Genomic DNA, 20,927 nt, shown 5'->3' with positions numbered 1-20,927 from the left:
TCTGTACTGACCCCTAATATATTTATACATGGTAATTAGATCTCCCCTCAGTCGTCTTTTTTCTAAAGTGAATAACCCTAATGTTGATAATATTTCAGGGTACTTTAATGTACTTCCCACATAAAATATTTCTGGTTTTGGCTCACAATCACTCATGGAAACCACAGAGCAAACACTGAAGTGTGAACTAGGCCTAAAGGCTCTAGACCTCAGATACGGCCAGACCAAGTCTGTCTATACACATTAGGTAGGTGTCAGCTCAACTTATTCAGGCCAGATAATGTCTGATCCTATCTAGGGTTGTTTCGATACCAAAATTTTGATTCGGTTTCGATACCATAAAAAAGTATTGCAATACTCGATACCATGCGAAAAAAATAAAACACCCAAATTTTTTTTCAAGCGTGCATTCCGCATTTTATGGAATGTCCAGCCCATAATAGAACAGTCCGATACTATTTTTTGGGGGGACAAGATGACCAAAGAAAAAAAAAATGGCGAATAGGTCTGTTTTTTTTTTTTTTCTGTACCAGCGTTCACCGCATAGGACATTTTTTTTATATTTTAAAAGGGAACCTGTCACCGGGATTTTGTGTATAGAGCTGAGGACACGGGTTGCTAGCACATCCACAATAGAACCAGGGCTAGAACCTGGGATTTTTTTCATCCCTTGTCCTATTCACCCTAATAGATCTCTATCAGGGTGAATAAGAGCTCACACTGTCCCTGCTGTTCTGTGCTTTGTGCTCACAGCAGCATGGAGCTTACCATGGCAGCCAGGGCTTCAGTAGCGTCCTGGCTGCCATGGTAGCCGATCGGAGCCCCAGCATTACACAGCTGGGGCTCCGATCAGAAGCTGCCACTGCTACCAATGAGGGGGAGGGGACCCAGTGGCCACAGCCACTAATGATTTTAATACTGCGGGGGGTTGGGGGGGGGGGGGGTGCACTGCACCACCAATGATTTTTATATTGGGTAGGAGGTGGAAGGGCGCAGTGCGCCACCAATGATAATATAATTAACATTTAATACATGCGGCACCTGAGGGGTTAACTGCTGCCAATTGCAGCTCCCCGCCAGCACCCGCCTCCGGGATTTGTATTAAAGAGGACCTTTCATCTGGCAAAAAAATCTGAACTAAGTCCCAAAGCTGGGGGAGCGCGGCATCAGGTGGTTACAGCTGACTCTCTCCTCCGCTGTAACTCCGCCCCCTCATCAATATTCACCTCCATTCATTCTAAAGCTCCTTGCCTGGTGACATCACCGGACTGGCGGGGCGCGATGTCGGCCAGCCTAGTTACCGCCTCTCCATCCACTCTGCATAAATTACTTATGCTGCCAGTGACGTCACCGGGCTCCCTGAGCAGCGGAAGAGGAAGCTTTGCTTGCCTGCCAGGGAGCCGGTACGTCACTGAGGAGAAGAAAATGGGGCTTCAGAAATCTGTGCCAAAGGTACTATATGCTTGTATGTAATGTGTACGCCACACATATATACTGCTATTCCTTGGTGGGAGCTTAGTGAGGAGCTTCACAGCTCTTTGTGCCCACTATTCACATTCAGATTACGGGCATTCTTCCTTTGATAAAATATCCATCATTAACAAAGTTCATGTACTCACTGTTGGTGGATAGTGGTATACCAATCGTGGCGTCCCACGTGATATTACTGCTAGTTACCGCTTGCTCTGCACCACATTGCGGAGCGTTTTTCTGTCCGCGATGGGGACGCAACCAAACGGAATGGAATGCATTCTGGTGCACTCCGTTTCATTCAGTTTTGTCCCCTTTGACAATGAATGGGGACACAACTGAAGCGTTTTCTTCCATTATTGAGATCCTATGACAGATCTCAATAGCGGAATTGAAAACGCAAATGTGAAAGTTGCCTTAGATAAACCAGTACTCACCTGATAAATCCACCACCCACTTTGGTGGTCCTCAAAGTCCTCGTTTAGTCTCCTGTCTTGCATAGGTGATGTGCTGCATATCCTTATGACCTGTCTAAACAGTGCCGCTAGCAAGTACGGCATGAAACCACTGAGACCAGCGATTGGCTGCAGTGGTCATATGGATGGACTGCACATCACTGCTGCAGGCCGGAGAGACCACCGGAGAGGCAGGGGTTTTAATAAGTGAGGTGTTTTTTTTTCCCCATTTGACAATATTTCTTGTTGCTAGCGTCATTTCTTATATTCCTGAACTTCCCCTTTAAGAAGATTCACAGTGTATGGCCCCAGCGTTTTTCATGTAATATTGTGCCTGGGTGAGGTATACAGCAATGGTCATGTAATCACCATCATGCCCACCCAAATAAAAAACACAATATGGTTTTAGGCCAGGGGTGCTCAACCTGTGGCAAAACTACAACTCCCAGTATGCCCTAATAGCTGTAGGCTATCCAGGCATGCTGGGAGTTGTCGTTTTGCAACATCTGGAGGGCCACAGGCTGGGGGGCATCCCTGTTTTAGGCCATTTTCATACGTATCTTGATTAGTGAATGCGAGCCAAAACCAGGAGTGGATCCTAGGTCTAATGGAAAGACCTGCACCAGCCCTGTGTGTCTGACCCTCACCTGGTTTCAGCTCACAATCGCTGACCATTTGGTGACTGTGTGAAAGCGGTCTTACGCGGCTTGTGTCCTGTTGTGCCCGTTCACACATAACCCCCATTGTATCTATAGAAACTGGAGCTCCGGTCCCTGAACAGTCCAGTCGTCCCCAGTTCTCTGCCTTCGTCATCCCAGAAGACATGGTCCCATCGTGAAGGCATGAGGTGGAGAAACCGCCTGGGTGACAAGCTGAGGTCACAGCCAGGAACGGGCCTCCCCTTTCCCACACCTGGTGCCTTATCCTACTGTTTGCATAGGTGCAGGCTAAGTGCAACAGGTGACACTGACTGGTGATGCCCTTAGGCGACATGTCACACTGGTACAGATCGACTGCGCATGGATTCTTAGGGCTGTGTCATGGAATAGGACAGCACGTAGGCAAGCAATGAGCTGTACCGGAGACTGCCTGTAGCGCGCTGGCTTCCAGGTAGGTCTATACAGCAACGAGGCCGCCAAGTACCCCCTCACATACTTCTGCTATGCTTCTAGCATTACTACAGTACCTGAGGAATAAGCAGGAATGCTGATAAGTTTAATGAAACTGGAAAATAATAGTGTAAATCAAAGCAGCCCCTAGGCATGTGCCTAGCTCGCCCACGACAGTGGATGATGTGGGTGTATGCATACATATAGGGAGACTTCACCTGACAATCCCTGCTCCAGTCCACAGTGGCTTGTTATAATAGCTTCTAGCTGCACCCACGGGACTTGTCACACGTCCGCTCACCACCTGACAGCAGTCTGTAAAATCTCAGAGGAGTCGGTGCTAGGACCCTGCAAGGACACGTGAGGTCGTGTCTCCATGACAACGAGCACCGGTACCTCAAGTTACACAGTAAAATATCGCAGTGGAACTTACCGGTACCGGTCCTCTCAGCGGCGCCGTTTGGTAGAAAGGGAACAAGGACCGGAGCTCCCCGGCTTGACACCACAGGCACGTCAGGTGACTCCGGGCCACTGCCAAGTACGTAAGGGAAGAGGCGTATGGGGGTGTCCGGGATTAGCTTAATGCAAAATATTAAGCTTCGTATCGCATTGGAAGGAAAACTTAATTAGAAAAGCAGACTTTATATTAACAGAAGTCCATGACTGGTCAAACAAACTGACCTCCTGCTAGAGACAGGAAGGACGGACGAAATGGTACCCACCCGTCAGAAGCTGTGGTACGGTCCTAAGGCAGCCCACTTCTGTGGCCAGACGTACGGCGCCGAGAGCCTATAGGTGTGGAGGGGCTGGCGGAATGGGGGCGGTGCTTGGGAGTGACGTCATGCTGGGAGAAGTTGGGCAGGGGTGAGGGTTTTGTATAGACTGAGAGGAGAAGACCTGCAATACCGTGCAACCGGGAGTGTGCCCCCATGATGGTGATGGCACTGATTGCCTCAGCCTCACCATGTGTCTGGCTACCTAGCCTTCTCATATTGCCATAGGGACACAAGCAGAATGATTTTCCCATTGACACTCTCCTGCTATGTCACCAGTTCTTGTCCCCATGCCCAGTGAATAAACACCAGCACATGCCCGTACACTGTGTCCTGGCTCCTTACAGCAGCTTGAATGGAAACCGCCCTACGGTAACCAGGCATGGCGGCACACAGTGTACCGTGCTTGGTATCAGCCCCACGGCTTATCGGCGGGCGTGCCGGGATGTCGATTCGTATCCGAAAGATAATTTCACATGAGCGTGTTCAGTCCAGGAAACATTCTCTGACCTGAGCTCACAGCATCATAAGGACTTGCTGTGCCATGTGTTTCTGCCCGACGGTAGGGCTACCGTACTGTACTCAGTGTATTACATTTAGCGCCGTAACTAGAAATGACTGGGCCCCACAGCAAATTTGTTAGCGGGGCCCCCAACCCGAGCAAATTCTTTGCAACCCCCTCCTCCCGTGCAACCCCTCCACTCCTAAGTTACTCTCAGACGAGGCCATCCATTTCCTATAGGGTCACTGTATATAATGTCATTGTATAATACTGTTGAGGGGCCCTGACAATAAAATCTTATAGTCCTCCTCCTGGGTGGGCCCCTTGTGAGTTTGGCCCCCAAAGCAGCTGCTTCCCCTATAGCTACACCTCTGAGTATAGTGTAGTAGACACGCAGGAACTCTCAGCACTATAAGGCCCCTTGCAGACGAGCGTGTCCGGATGCGTTCAGTGAAAACTGCGCGATTTCACAAGCAAGTTCAATTCGTTTTATTTGCGATCAGTTTTTATCGCGCGGGTGCAATGCGCAATGATGCGTTTTTCACACACGTGATAAATAACTGAATGTTTACAAACACCATCTCTTAGCAGCCATCCGTGAAAATCACATCCGCACTTGCTAGCGGATGCTTGCGATTTTCACGCAGCCCCATTCACTTCTATGGGGCCTGCGTTGCGTGAAAAACGCACAATATAGAGCATGCTGCGATTTTCACGCAACACACAAGTGATGCGTGAAAAATAACACTCATGTACACAGACACAGTGAAATAAATGGTCCGGATTCAGTGCGGGACATTGCACCCGCACGGAATACTCGCTCGTCTGCAAGGGGCCTTAGACCTACAGTATTTATAAAAGAATCCACAATCACAAACCTCCTCAATTTCCCTTCTATATCAAGACTACAAATTACTGACAAAACATGGGGGAACCACCTTCAAACTATCCTCCACCTCATCTTTTCTCACTAGGAAGAGTTCACGGTTGGCAGAAATTCGGCTTCCAGTATCGGAACTGTGGTGAGAGCCACCAGTCACGGTATGCAGACTGAATACGTCACAGCTGGTTATCAACCCTAGATGCGAGCTAGCGCATGCGCAGTGTCGTCATCGTGTTCCTTCCCTGTGCTAGCATCACCCTCAAGGAAGGAACTGTGCATGCGCTAGCTTGCGCATCGTGAGATTACGGTGCTCTAGCTTTCTGACATCGGGGAGCAAGGAGAAGATTCGGAGGATGCGGGGCGGTGCTGGGCTACTTCACGCTGGACTCATCTCAGGGACAGGACTCATCTCAGGTTAATTTGCATATGTATCAAATCGTTTTTTTTTACACAATAAAAGCACACAGAGCTATGGGGACTGGGTATTGCGGATGTGCTAGCGGCCATCTAGCAACCCGTGTCCTCAGCTCTATACACAAAATCCCGGTGACAGGTTCCCTTTAAGTCAAACAACCCCTTTAACAGAAAAAAAGTATACTGTGGTGCACAATCAGTAGATTGGTGATGAAATAGCCTTGAAATCATCCTTGAGCTTGAACTCTGTAGGAAAGGAGATACACACCTTAACCTGCCATGCAAAGTCTCACATGACTGTAATGACACATACCTTCTATGGGCAGAGTTCATGTTTGCTCTTCATTCATATTCAGTAGTATATGTCATGTAGATTTAGCAATAAAGCATACAGAGGGATTTCAGTGAAGCATACATAACCTTTCCTCAGGATAGATTATCAATATCAGATCAGTGGTGGAGGTCTGAAAAAACCCTATAAATGGGTTTTCCACCTACACTGTGCTTTTTTCAGACCCCCGCCCACCAACATGGCAGTCACGTGTCACCCACAGTGATGTGACACATTACCGCTGCAGGCAGTCATTGGTTGCAGCGGTGACGTGACGTAGATGGTCACGTGACATGAAGGCACCAGCGATGCACGAGGGGGAGCAATGGAGCTGGAACGCAGCAGAGGGGATCAGGCAAGTATGCTCACCACATTCTTTCCACATAAGGTATACTCATTGCTCCTCACGCTGAAGAAACCGTCAGCCATGGCAAACAATATTCAAGGATATAGACTTCAGCAGTAAAATCCAAAAGGCTTTATTTCATATCACATTGAAAACGGGTACATGGTCTCCCGTCTACGCGTTTCTAAGTACACTTAGCCGTGAAAAAGAAACAGTTTGTTTCGAAACGCGTAGACGGGAGACCATGTACCTGTTTTCAATGTGATATGAAATAAAGCCTTTTGGATTTTACTGCAGAAGTCTATATCCTTAAGGGTGCATTCACACGACCGTATAAATGGATCCGCATCCGTTCCGCAAATTTGCGGAATGGGTGCGGATCCATTCATTTCAATGGGTCTGCAAAACATGCGGACAGCACACCATGTGCTGTCCGCATCCAATGTTCCGTTCCGTGGCCCCGCAAAAAAGATAGAGCATGTCCTATTCTTGTCCGCAACCGCGGACAAGCTTAGGCATTATACAGCGCTGACCATGTGAGGTCCGCTATCTGTGTTTTGCGGATCCGCAGCAGTTTCTCGCAGCTTACCAAGCACAGCGCCGTACATTGTATAGCGGCTGTGCTTGGTATGGCGCTCAGCCCCATTCACTTGAATGGGGTTGAACTGCTCTTAGGCCACGTGACACAAGAACGCAGCGCTCACAGGAGCTGGGTGTCAGTCCCCCACCAATCTGATAATCTATTTTGAGAATATGTCATCAGTATAAAAAACCCAGAAAACCCCTTTAATGCTTAGCGCTGTAATAGGATGGTGCTGTGTCTGCACCATTGCTTGCGGGTGCCAGCTGTATTATGCAGCTAGCACCTTGCTATCCTTCCTGAGATCGGAAATAACTCTGATACCAGCAGCTTAACCCCTCAGATGCCTCAGTCAATAACAACCCTTGCTAAGCAGTTACAAAAAGTGGGCAAGCTCCCTCTGTCTTTTGATCAGCACCCTTACAACACAATTGCGGGGTGCTGAGTGGGTGTTATGGCCGCCCAGAGCATGCCACATTGTGGCAACTATTACACCCTGCCATGATATATCATGTTATATCCTCTAATACCAGAATTGTAATTTTTTGTGGGTCACTTTGCGTTCCCCAAAAGAATGGATAAAACATTATCAAGCGGATGCTTGTATCCTCAAATGGCATCCATAATAACTACAGCCCACCCCACAAAAAATGAGCCCTCAAACAGTTAGGTCAGCTGAAAAATAAGAATATGGAAACACAAAACATTTATATTTTTAACTGTTAAAAAAATAGTAAAACAACAAAGACCATATAAATTTGGTATCTCCATAATCATAATTTTGAACACCGCCAAAACGAAACCCATTCTGTTTCATGAATGCAAAAATTTGTAAAAGTTATATAATTCATTAGATGTAGTCCAAAATGGTGCCATTAAAAAATACTTGCCCTGCAAAAAAGAAGTTAATTTGGTTATATTGACAAAAAATTTAAGAAAATATATCTTTTGAAATGCAGAGATGAGAGAAATGACGGCATCCTGAAGTCCAAAGTAAACTTCGTCCCATTGAACATCTAACCCTAACCTTTCTTGCAGTTGTGTATCCCTGGTTTTCTGTTGAAACACAACTGGGAGAAAAAGTCATCTACTGTACTTACCTGCCTTTCTTAGGTAGCATAAGAACATAGAAATTACTGCAAGTCCGGAGATAAGAGTGGCATGGGGCATATGCTTGTTGCGCACATGAAGCAGATTACAGTACAGTGGTCCCTCAAGATACAATATTAATTGGTTCCAGGACGACCATTGTATGTTGAAACCATTGTAATCTGTTCCAAAGCCCCAAAATGTCATCCAAGATGAGAGAAAATTAAGATTTAAAAAAAAAATGCAGATAACTAAGACAGATAAAACATGTCCTTCCATATAATTGTCATTATATACATGTATACAGTCTGAGACATTGTATGTTGAGTCTGATTTCAACTTATGATGGGTCGGTACTTAGTCCCATCTAGCCATGAAAACAGCGAGATGGAACAATCCTTTTAATTCACATAGATGTGTTTGAGAGCTATGGAATAGGTGTAGAACAGTGAGCTATACTGTTTCCTTAAAGGGGTTCTCCAGGCTTTGGTGATAATCCTTGTGTCTGCTGACCAGTACTTAACCCTCCGTAATGCATGGATTCCACCATTACTGTTGTGCTTAGTTGACCACTGGGTGTTCTGTTCAGGTTCCAACCAGATGAAATCAGGTTAAATCACAATATACACAGTTTTAAGCGCTCCCTAAAAACACATCTTTTTATGGCGGCCTATCACATCACCTGATCTAACCCCTCCTTCATAGATAGACCATTTATCATTTCCTGAACCTGATCCTTCACCAAACTCTCCACCGCACCCATAAGCACTTCATATATCGGCTGGTGACTGGCTCGTGCAGCTTTATATCTACTCTACTATTTAAACATTAGAAACATAGAATGTGTCGGCAGATAAGAAGCATTTGGCCCATTTAGTCCGCCCAATATACTGAATACTATGGATAGCCCCTGGCCCTATCTTATATGAAGGATAGCCTTATGCCTATCCCATGCACGCTTAAACTCCTTCACTGTATTTGCAGCTACCACTTCTGCAGGTAGGCTATTCCATGCATCCTACTCTCTCAGTAAAGTAATACTTCCTGATATTACTTTTAAACCTTTGCCCCTCTAATTTAAAACTATGTCCTCTTGTAGCAGTTTTTCTTATTTTAAATATTCTCTCCTCTTTTACCTTATTGCTTCCCTTTATGTATTTAAAAGTTTCTATCATATCCCCTCTGTCTCGTCTTTCTTCCAAGCTATACATGTTAAGGTACTTTAATCTTTCCTGGTAAGTTTTGTCCTGCAATCCATGTACCAGTTTAGTAGCTCTTCTCTGAACTCTCTCCAAAGTATCAATATCCTTCTGGAGATATGGTCTCCAGTACTGAGCACAATACTCCAAATGAGGTCTCACTAGTGCTCTGTAGAGCGGCATGAGCCCCTCCCTCTTTCTACTGGTAATGCCTCTCCCTATACACCCAAGCATTCTGCTAGCATTTCCTGCTGCTCTATGACATGGTCTGCCTACCTTTAAGTCTTCTGAAATAATGATCCCTAAATCCCTTTCCTCAGATACGGAGGTTAGGACTGTATCACAGATTTTATATTCTGCTCTTGGGTTTTTACGCCCCAGGTGCATTATCTTGCACTTATCAACATTAAATTTTAGTTGCCAGATTTTTGACCATTCCTCTAGTTTTCCTAAATCCTTTTCCATTTGGTGTATCCCTCCAGGAACATCAACCCTGTTACAAATCTTTGTGTCATCAGCAAAAAGACACACCTTACCATCGAGGCCTTCTGCAATTTCACTGATAAAGATATTAAACAATATGGGTCCCAGAACAGATCCCTGAGGTACCCCACTAGTAACAAGACCATGGTCTGAATATACTCCATTTACTACAACCCTCTGTCGTCTGTCCCTCAGCCACTGCCTAATCCATTCAACAATATGGGAGTCCACGCTCAAAGACTGCAACTTATTGATAAGCCTTCTATGTGGGACAGTATCAAAAGCCTTACTAAAGTCTAGATAAGCGATGTCTACTGCACCTCCTCCATCTATTATTTTAGTCACCTAAAGATGGCTGGACCATCGTACAAAATAAGCACGTTTACCTTCTGTGTCACCCCTATCTCCTCGTAAATTGTAAGCTCTTGCGAGCAGTGTCCTCATTCCTCTTGTAATTATTCACTTGTTTGTAGATATGTTATTTATGACTGTATATGAACCCCTGAACTGTAAAGCGCTGTGGAATATGTTGGCGCTATATAAATAAAGATTATTATGTATTCGCTAGTCTTCCTGCTCAGTTGCATAGTGTAAAACAAAGTTGCAAAGTTGAACAGGAAGACTCAGGAACACATACAGCAGGAACCAGAGTGGAACAGCCCGCATACCGTCCCTGTGGTCACGTGAGCACCGCAGAGATGGTGGAATCAACAGCACAACGTAGGTACGTACCGAACAGACTATCTTCCCTCCACAGATCAGCACACATGCAGATTTTCGCTAAAGGCCAGAGAACCCTTTACTCTGGAGCTACAGACAGTGTAGCTACATAACATTTCTATGGGTCTTATTTATTTTTGTAACCCTGGCCAAGTCTGTTCCTCACATACAAAAGGGAGACCATCCTAAATAAATGCTCATCCGACATCATTGTCCTTAGTATTGAATTCCTACAAAAATCAATACAGGAATCGAAGAAAAAACTTACAACCATTAAAGCACTACTACTGTCAACTACTTCAACCACTGACTGGGCGGAAATAAAGAAAAAAACTGATAAAATATTGGAAGAACATAAGAAAAACTTGGAAAACACCAAACGTACAAAATTCATCCGCGATACCGAGGACTACCAATTAAACAGGGTCTATCGATGGCAGTGGCAGGACACAACCAGAGGATACAACTATACCTCTCCCGCCGGCTACGTATCCCCCTCCTCAGGCAGTGAAAGATCAACAAGCCAACATCGACAACGTTTTTTCCCAGGCGCAACTACAGACCACCAAGAAGAAGAAACTACACATACGCCGAGGGATGGGCACCCACCGACCCAAGTACCACAGGCATACAGACCCGATCGCAGACAATGACCCCACTCAGCCAGGCTTGTTATGTACCTTAAACAAAATTGGTCTACTCTCTACTCCCACCGGACCCTCCTATTGTTCAACTGTACTCATACGGACACACCGGGGACGCATCCAGATATTCCTATAGCATACTCCTATAGCATACTTCAGGAATACCTAATCTGTATATCGCTCCCCTATATAGTATGCCTATATGCAAAACTGACATGAATGAATAATATGCCTCTATGCAAAACTGACATGAGTTAACAATGTTAAAAAATTAACTGCCACCTTATATGATACCATTTGACGCTGACGACTGCAATGTATGTACTTTTTTACCTTTCTGTAAATATACTTATATGCTCTTTGTACTCTATATTCATACCAGGCCGTGACCAAGGTCTAGTGTTGACCGAAACGTTGGCCAGTAAATTTGTATTCACCTTCTGGACGAATGCCATAATGATCAACTAATAAAAAAAAGTATATTTGATACACCAGCAACTGAGTCCCGTTGTCTATCTTCTATTATATGAACGTTAAAATTACCACTGAGGGGGGCGTGGCTAACTGCCGACATGAGCGCACGCACTTGAAGTCTGCTCCGTACCCCGATCTGAATCCTTCAACATCCTGATATACTGGCTGAACAGAAGGACGAGTGGCAGGTACAGAGGAGGAAGAGAAGATCTGGGAAGGCAATAATGGGCCCCAGTAAGGCACAGTCAGCAGCTGAAAAGCTCAAAGAATATGTGAGGCAAGAGGCCCAAAATGGCGCCGCCTCTCCTGCTACACCGCGAGCAGCGGTAACGCGAGGTCAAGCTGCGCAGCAGACAGAGGCGGAAGGATCGGAGGAGCCAAAGGTAACCCTAAAAACTGTTTCTCACCAGCCCCTAACCGTAATCTCCACCTGCCAGACATCACTTACCTGCAAGATAGAGGAAGTGAAGGTGGATTTGGGCCTGCTGAGGCAAGATGTGCAGCAGCTCAGAGAGCGTGTGCGCTATACAGAGGACAGGGTCTCGGCTCCAGAAGACCTTACTAGGCCGCTTGCAAGCAGAGTGCATGATGTGGAGAGGTCTGTGAGCTTATGGCAGCAAAAGTGTGATGACCTCGAGAATAGAGCCAGACGCAACAACGTCAGGATCCTGGGGCTACCTGAGAGAGCGGAGGGCTCCGATCCGGCTACGTTCTTGGAACTTTGGTTCAAGGCACAATTCCCTGAAGCGCCATTTTCTGGAGCATACGCAGTTGAAAGAGCGCATCGGGTTCCCGCCAGGCCTCCCCCTCCAGGAGCTCCCCCAAGGCCCCTACTGGCGCGAATGCTCAATTGGAAAGATAGAGATCTTATCCTGAGTCAAGCAAGGAACAAGCGCGACATTAAACATGAAAGCGCAAATATATCGCTGTTTCCTGATTTCTCAGCTGAGCTGCAAAAGAAGAGAGCCACCTTCATTTCTGTTAAGCGTCGACTCCGTGATATGAATCTACAGTATTCCATGGCCTATCCGTCACGTCTTCGGGTGATAGATGGAGACGGTCTTCTATGTGGATCCTAAGGAGGCGGAAGAATGGATTTCCAAGAGGCCAAGTCGTCCAGGCCCCCGCTGACACTTTTATCACCACAGATGCCGCAAGTATCCTGTTTGTAATGATGCACTTACCTGATACATGAGTTCTGCTGACTTTAATATCATGGTCCGGGACTAGGGAGGAACTCCCTCATTGTACGCTGGTGACGTGATTGAGTCTACGGGATTTTGCGTTGATGTGTTGGTGGAGACGCCATTATCCTTCCATCTGCTTGTCCCCTATTCCTCATTGCTTGACCCCCTTTCCTCCCCTCCTCTGTTCTTCTTCTTCTTTTCATTATTGTTACATGTAAACGCATTATCCAGTGTTATCCCATTGTGACGGGGTTGAGCAGATACCTGCATAGGTTTAACACCATATTGCACTATGCAGGTCTCCGGTAACTCAGCCATATTACCGGATGGCAGGGAAGTAATCATTTACAGGTTTATTTACTTATCTGTTATTCTACAATTAAGTTGTATACTGTTTATACTGTTAAAGGCATGGTGCGCTAAGTACATTACTGCAACGCAAGGGGTATGCAAGAGAAGGCCTGAGGTAATGGGCCTTGATTTTCATGGAGGTGAGGTGCTGAATTGTCAGGAGAATAGGCCGCTGAGTCAAAAATGGCAGACTTTAATGTTGTATCTTGGAATGTGAGGGGACTGGGTAGCCCTAGGAAAAGAATTGCTGTATTCTCTCATCTCCGGCAATACAGCCCCCATATCTTGGGACTGCAGGAGACCCACCTGACTCCAGAAACAGGGAATAGAATTAAGAAACCATGGGTTCATAGGTCTTTCAATGCGTTCAGGTCTACGCATTCCAGAGGGGTGGCTATACTTGTTTACAAGAACATTAGATGGAAGGTCCAACAATCGGTGGTAGATCCTAAGGGGCAGTATATTCTGGTGTATGCATTCATCAATTGTACTCCATATGTTGTGGTTAATATATATATAACCCCCCCCGCCACTATAACCATATTCCAGGTGGTGATGAGTTTTGCTGTGCAATATCCCAATGCTAAACTCCTCTGCATGGGGGATTTCAATTTAGTGATGCATGATGACATGGATAGGTATCGCTCAGAGGTGAGAGAGGGTGAGCACACTCAGCACACCACTAATCTATCTACTGTAGAATGGTTACTGAACTTGGATGGCTGGATATGTGGAGGCTGCGGCATCCACTTCAGAGGGATTACTCCTGCTTCACTCCAGCCAGGGGCACACTGTCCAGAATAGATTATATTCTTGGCAATGCTGCAGTATACACAGATCTTAAAGATATTGGATATGGATCACAGGGGCCCTCGGACCATGCACCGGTTCTTGCTCAATTTAGACTTTATGATGGTATTAAACAGAGTGCCAAAATGTGTGTACACCCATTCTCTTATGTCCTCGAACGATAGAATTCCTGATCAGCTTCAGATGTTTCTGGAAGTGCAGGATGAGATGACTGATAATTTGCTACTTTGGGAGACATTAAAAGCCTACTTGAGGGGTTGCCTCAAATCATCCATATCCTATATTAAAAGAGATTCAGCACGCAAAGAACTAGAATTACATGCTAATTGCAAAGAGGCGGAGAACACCTTCAGGTCTGATCCCACTGAGGTGAATAGGCAGGACTGGATGCTTAAAGGAAGGCTCTATATGATGCACCTCAGGGTAAATTATTCTTTTTAAAGCAGCAGTCCTTTGAATCTGGCAATCAGGCAGGTAAATTACTTGCTCATATTGTGCGCAGTAATAGTATGTCCCCTCTGGTCCGGCGCGGTGGTAGAATCAGTTGGCGATATACTCGGAAGCTTCAAAGGGTTCTATCAAGATCTCTACAAGTCAGCGGCTCACTACACCACCCAGGAGTTGAGGCTTTATCTAGCGCAGGTAGCACATTCCCAGCTCAGTGATGAGGATAGGAACCTACTAGAGGCTGATATTTCTCTAGACGAAATTCAAATGGCAATAAAGGAGCTGCCAGCGGGAGAAGCGCCTGGCCCGGACGGAATTCTGGTAGAAGTGTACACTAAATATGCTGATGTATTGGGGCCCGAACTTCTTAAACTATATTTAGCTTCTCAGCAAAGACATTGGCTACCAGAATCGATGTATGATGCTACTATAGTGGTGATCCTGAAGCCAGATAAAGACCCTCTGGAGTGTGGGTCTTATAGACCGATATCGCTCCTGAACATAGATTATAAAATACTCACAAGACTACTGGCTTCCAGACTAAACAAGGTAATCACCACTATAGTACACAAAGATCAGTCTGGGTTTATACCGGGTAGATCGATATCTGATAACATCAGGAGGGCGCAAGCCATAGCGCAGATAGGTGTGGCAAGGCATAAGCACTGGGCCCTGGCCTCGCTGGACACAGCTAAAGCCTTTGACTCAGTGGAATGGGTGTACTTAATAGAAGTGCTGCAGAGTTTTGGATTTGGCCCTAAGTTTGTCAAGTGGGTGGAGATACTATACCAACTTCCCAAAGCTAACATACTGGTGAACGGATCGCTCTCTGAGTCCTTTAAACTTCATAGAGGCACTAGGCAAGGGTGTCCCCTGTCGCCGCTTTTGTTCGCCATAGCGATAGTGCATCTTGCCCTAAGAGTCAGGCAAGATCAGGTCTTTAAAGGGGTGTGCATGGGAGACAGGACAGATAAAGTTGGACTATACGCGGATGATCTCCTTCTCTTTATGGATGAATCTAAAACTACGCTCCCCAGAGCAATTGATATAATAGGAAGGTTCAGGGAATACTCGGGTTTGCACATAAATTGGACGAAATCAGCACTTATGCCCCTATGGACGCATACGTGGCCCTCACAATACTGTAATTTGCCAGTTGTAGACCAGTATCTGGGGATTGTGATTACCAGGGACCCCCAATTGGCATATTCACTAAATATTGCACCCCTGGAACCCCTGTTCATTGATAAATTCAAAATATGGAGGACCCTGCCGTTATCAACCATGGGAAGATTAAATCTGGTTAAAATGATCCTTTTACCTAAAGGGCTATATCTCCTAGCGCATCCATGCACACCGGTATCACAGGGATTATTTGGTCGTATCCATTCACTGGTGGCTAATTTCATCTGGGGGGAGTCCAGACGGAAACTATCCCTTAGTGTCCTGCAGAGATCCAAGCTAGAGGGTGGTGCTGCCCTGCCTGATTTCTTTCTATACTACCTAGCTGGGCAGTTGAAATTCCTAATCCCCTGGATCCTATTGTCAGAATTGCCAAATGCAGAATACTACCTCAGGGAATATTTAAGCATGACCTCCCTGTGGCCAGTACTGGAAGGATCACGTTCTGTTCCTATGCGCTTGCTCCCCATTCATAAATTGGCCCACCAGGTATGGAGTGCTGCCAAGATGCAATCGTTTAAGGATCTCCCAGATGATATACCAATATGGGATAACCCTATGTTTGCCCATCTGAAAGAATTGGAGGGGGTAAATTTGTGGAAGGCCCATGGTGTCCTTACCTTGAGTAATCTATATGTTGGGGGCAATCTATGCTCCTTTTTGCAATTGCAGGAAAAGTTTGAACTACCTCGAAACCTTTTCTTTAGATATCTACAACTGAGGCACGCGTTAACAGCACAATTTGGGGCAGGTGACCGGAAAATATCAAGATATCCTTTAATAGGGGTTCTCAGGTCACAGGGTCCGAGAGGTATTATTTCTGTGCTTTATACGCATCTGCTCAACAATCGAATGCTGATGAACCCTCTTGCTGTTGAGGGGAAGTAGAGAAACTCAATACCTTCACTAACGGCTGATGATTGGAATGAAGCCCTGATGACTCAAACAAGGGTTTCTCCATCAATTAACAATCGGCTGATCCAGCTGTTTATTTTGCACAGAAGTTATCTCACGCCTACCAGGCTACACAAAATGGGCAGAATAGAACACAATAGATGCCATAGATGCCTTCAGGATGGTGCTGATTTCTGGCATCTCATGTGGGACTGTACATATTTAAAAAAAACTTCTGGAAAACAGTAACAGAAGTGCTGTCGACTATGGTTCCAACTGCAGTGCCGTTATGCCCTAAAAGTTGTGTTCTTGGAATACTAGATGAGGAGGTCTGGGGGCATCACCACAGGATTTTTTTAAGTGAAACTCTATTCTTTGCTAGGAAAGCCATTGCTCTGAGATGGATGGCTGATAGAGCACCTACAATAGGTCAATGGAAATCATTGGTCAATCACGCTGTTAGGCTGGGTTCACACGAGCGGATGCCGTGCGTGACATCCGCTCCGTGAATGATAGCCAAGACCCGATGCAGACTGCAGAGGCACGGAGCATTAACATGACTGATAATCCTCCATGCCTCTCTGTAATCTCTTTACTACGAAATCACAGTGACAACTGTGATTTCGTAGTAAAGAGATCACAGAGAGGCACGGAGCATTATCAATCATGTTAATGCTCCGTGCCTCTGCAGTCTGCATCGGGTCTTGGCTGTCATTCACGGAGCGGATGTCACGCACGGCATCCGCTCGTGTGAACCCAGCCTTAGCATGGAAAAAATTGTCTTTATTCATAGAAAATGCCCACAAAAGTTTGATAAGGTGTGGGGTGAGTGGTGCGCATCTCCTTTGACATTTCATAATGCATGTATGTATTCTGTGGCCGATGTGTGATAATATGTGGACTTCGAGCCCTGGACCAATGTTTCATTAACCCCACTGATTCTTGATGCTGATTGAGATGAGGTTTCTTTTCAGACCTGTTGCAAGATTCTCGAGTTGTACTATGATATCAATGTATCCCCTGCGCGGGATTTACCCCTGATTTATTCTGATGTAACATGCCTTTCTTGTTAAACTTCAATAAAACGAGTAAAAAAAAAAAAATTACCACTGAGCACCAACCGCACAAAAAGAAGAGGTGTGCCGTTCTCTTCCTGTTCTTCACATACAGCTTGAAGATGGGAGTACTCCTTTAAAGTTGGCTGTCATAGAAAGGTGTCAGAACACATAGGGGGACATTTATTAAGACTGGCGTTTTAGACCCCAGTCTTAAAAAAGACCCATAGCTAGCGGTGGTTCCGCCGAAGTTATGAAGGCCTCTCCATAACTTTGGCGCATCCAGCGCCAGTTCTAAATGTAAGACAGCTTCCTAGCTGGCGTGGGCGGGGAGAAGTCGCAGATTAGTAAATGACCCCCATAGTGAATCACAGATTGCTGCGTATGAGACTAAGTAGACTCATGTTGACCCTTGTCTACCTCTAATAGGCACATGTTATGAGAACTGAACCATAGAACTAAAGAAGATAGCAGCCTGGTCTGATAAATCACATTTTGTTTTACATCCACATGTGGATGCCTGGGCGTATGTACATTGCTTACTTGGGAAAATGGTATTAGGAGTGACCTTGGCAGCACAAGACAAACCTACATAATAGTAGGCAATAGTATGGCTGATCAGTGTGTCTGTGAACCTCCCCTAGATACAGTATAAGCTGATCCCCATCAGTCTGAGACAAGTTCTACCGTAAAAAGTTCATTCAGGTCATTAGTGCCAGACACCTGGGCCAACTTGACAGATGTTGGCAAATACCCATCAGTCCCTGGAAGTCATAAAGTGCCATATCCTAACATTACCAATAACTTATATTATTGCTATTTTTGGGCTTAGCTGTTCATTACTGCTGGCCATATTCAATCATATCACTTGATCAATGACGTGGATGGCCTCACTTTTGAAGGGCAGTTTAGTTTATTAAGTCTAATAGCAGAACCTTGTGTGAACTTTGCTTTCCACATGCAATGTGCAAATGATGATTCATTCCACTCATTCACAGAGCCAAGAAACTCAAGTCACCTCGGAATTCAAACTCAGATGTCCTACAACTGGTGAAAGACTGTAGTAAACAGGCTAACCGTTTAATAGTATCAAAAAGCAACCCTCAGGAGTTAATGAAGATGTAAGGAGCATTACATATTGCATTATATACAGTATAATAGTAACTTTATAAGTGACAAAAGCAGTAGAAAAACCGCAAGCAATAAATCTGTGGTCTGCTATTCAAAAAGAAATTTTCAATCATAATGGATTCTTTCTCAAGCAAATTCCACTCAATACACATTAGTCTGAAGATTGTATTTTCCACAAAATTGACAGTGCATAACTAACTTTATTTAATTATAGGAAGAATTCCAGCAAGGCAAAACACTAAAATGTATGTATACACGAGGTAATCATTCCAGCATTCAGCTCTCCCACTGCGCATGCGCCGATAAGAAGCTCTTACGACGTTCGATGTGCGATAAAACTGACCAGTTACTTTTATTCTACAGGTGAGTACGAATCCAGGAATACCTTATATGTTTAGTTTTTTTTTTGCGATTTGATACTGATAAAATAATTTAAAAAAACTTAAAATCTGTTTTATTTTTTCATCACCATATTTTGACCACTATAACTATTTAGTAATTATGTGCACAGAGCTGTGTGAGGGCTCATTTTTTGGGAGCGATCTGTACTTTTCATTGATACCATTCTGGGGTGTGTATGACTATGACCACGGCATCTGAAGTGTTAAATGTTAGCGACCGCCATTTCCGCCGGTTGCGGACATTAGCCGCGGGTGTCTGCTGTATTAAACATCTTTACAGACGGCCCTGGAAAACAAAAACAAAGAAAGGCCCCATGTTGTAGGTGGAGCCAAATTGACAGAAGGCGGGGCAACACAAGTAGGCAGGGACAGCAATATCTTAGAGCCACATAAAATACCCCCCTGGCAGAACGAAATATCAGAGTGCAGTAAAACATACTGCCTCCCCCGCCGCAGAATTTAACTGTATCACTGCCCTGTGGATGGCGATATTGTTGAATTCAAAAGGGGACCTATGGCCACCTGCCAGGTGTATAAGTACCTAATGCTTTTAGTAGTAATTAATGCTGAGAGCGTCAGATCGTTTTGTACCCAGCTGGCAGCTGTGAGGAGAGGCGATCCAACAGGAAATTTCCCTGCAGGGTTTGTCGCCAGTCTGCCCCTGCCATCTGCAAAGTATTTTTGATTAGCTGAAACACCCCTTTTATAATGATGAGCATATAGTCTTTAATGGGTTGCCACCAAATACCCTGGTTAATCAATATACTAATATTGAATGATTTTATACATGAGTAATATGATCCCAAGAGAATATTCACCTGCTGGTGTTATTGCATTTTATTGCAGAACTTTTGTACAAATCGCATCAAAAACTTATGGCAATGTAGTGGTCTTTAGAGTGGATTGCAATAGAACCAGTAATAACTCCATAGTAGAATGAATCTTACTTACCTGGATGTTGTCTCTGCAATCAGTGCTTTCAAACAACCAAATTTCGTTTGATTCCCTCAGTCTTTATGCTTATGCCACGTTACATCATGCTGAATGCTAACAGGATTAATGTTAATCTGCTGTCTGTTGTGCAATGCCTTTGCAGCCCTGCCTTGTACATGTCTGGAGGAAAGGCGTTGTAAGGCGGAGAAATGGATTCTAAAAGTCGTTCTGCAAGTAATTATAAAAGAGCAATGGCGGTGTGTATCGATATGCCACATAAACGTGTACTGAATGCACTACAATGTCTTCCTTGCTATAAGGTGTGGAAGATTTAATTGGAATGTATATTAAAGGGCATCTGTCAGCAGCTTTGCACCTATGACACTGGCTGACCTGTTTTAATATATTCAATTGAGCCTCTAGTAGCAATGGAGGCGTTGCCATTACACCTAAAGGCTCTTAAAAGGCCGCACCTTCTCCACTTTGATTAAGGCCCCTTTCACACGAGTGAGTTTTCCGCGCGGGTGCAATGCGTGACGTGAACGCATTGCACCCGCACTGTTCCTGACCCATTTATTTCAATGGGGCTGTGTACATGTGCTTTCACGCAATTGTGCTTTGTGTGATAATCGCAGCATGTCCTATATTCTGCATTTTTCACGCCGCAACACAGGCCCCATAGAAGTGAATGGGGCTGCGTGAAAAAGGCAGTGCCTCCGGATGCACTGCGTTGCGTTGTGTTATGAATGCAAGTAACTAAGCAACAGGAAGTTCGGTTCCTCAGTGGCTGGCTTCAGGCTGTGCAGTGAGAAACGTGTGCTTTGAGAGTCACCTGCCCTTGCGGAACGAAATAAGCATGTCCAAAGGCTCAAAACCTATGGATGTTGAGAAGCTCATTTTCCTTGTGCAGGAGAGGCCCTGCATTTGGGACAACCGTTCGGGGAAATACCTGGACCGCTCTAAGAAGGACGCCGCATGGGTGCAAGTAGCCCAGGAGGTCTTTTCGGCAATATGGGAGCAAAGTAAAGGCCAAAGTCGACAGAGGTTGGGTAAGTGGCCAATCT

The 20,927-nt window shown here is 45.2% G+C and overlaps 1 protein-coding gene across 4 annotated transcripts in view; it reads right to left on the bottom strand.

Annotated features, from left to right (window-relative positions):
* LOC120995475 (NADPH--cytochrome P450 reductase) overlaps positions 1 to 19,902 on the bottom strand; it is an 89,160-nt gene extending 69,258 nt beyond the window's left edge. Inside the window, exon 1 of one of the 4 annotated variants that reach the window (XM_040424716.1) lies at positions 19,882 to 19,902. The gene's annotated coding sequence lies outside the window, so the exon portion shown is untranslated. Of the gene's footprint in view, positions 1 to 3,252; positions 3,275 to 3,467; positions 3,691 to 3,756; positions 3,867 to 19,881 lie in introns of those variants that run through there. The other 3 variants (XM_040424715.1, XM_040424712.1, XM_040424713.1) reach the window with 3 other exon arrangements.
* Between the last annotated feature and the right edge of the window lie 1,025 nt (positions 19,903 to 20,927).

This window comes from Bufo bufo, chromosome 3, assembly GCF_905171765.1.
Source record: "Bufo bufo chromosome 3, aBufBuf1.1, whole genome shotgun sequence".
Lineage (NCBI taxonomy): Eukaryota > Metazoa > Chordata > Amphibia > Anura > Bufonidae > Bufo > Bufo bufo.
This window is presented reverse-complemented; position numbering and strand designations above follow the sequence as displayed.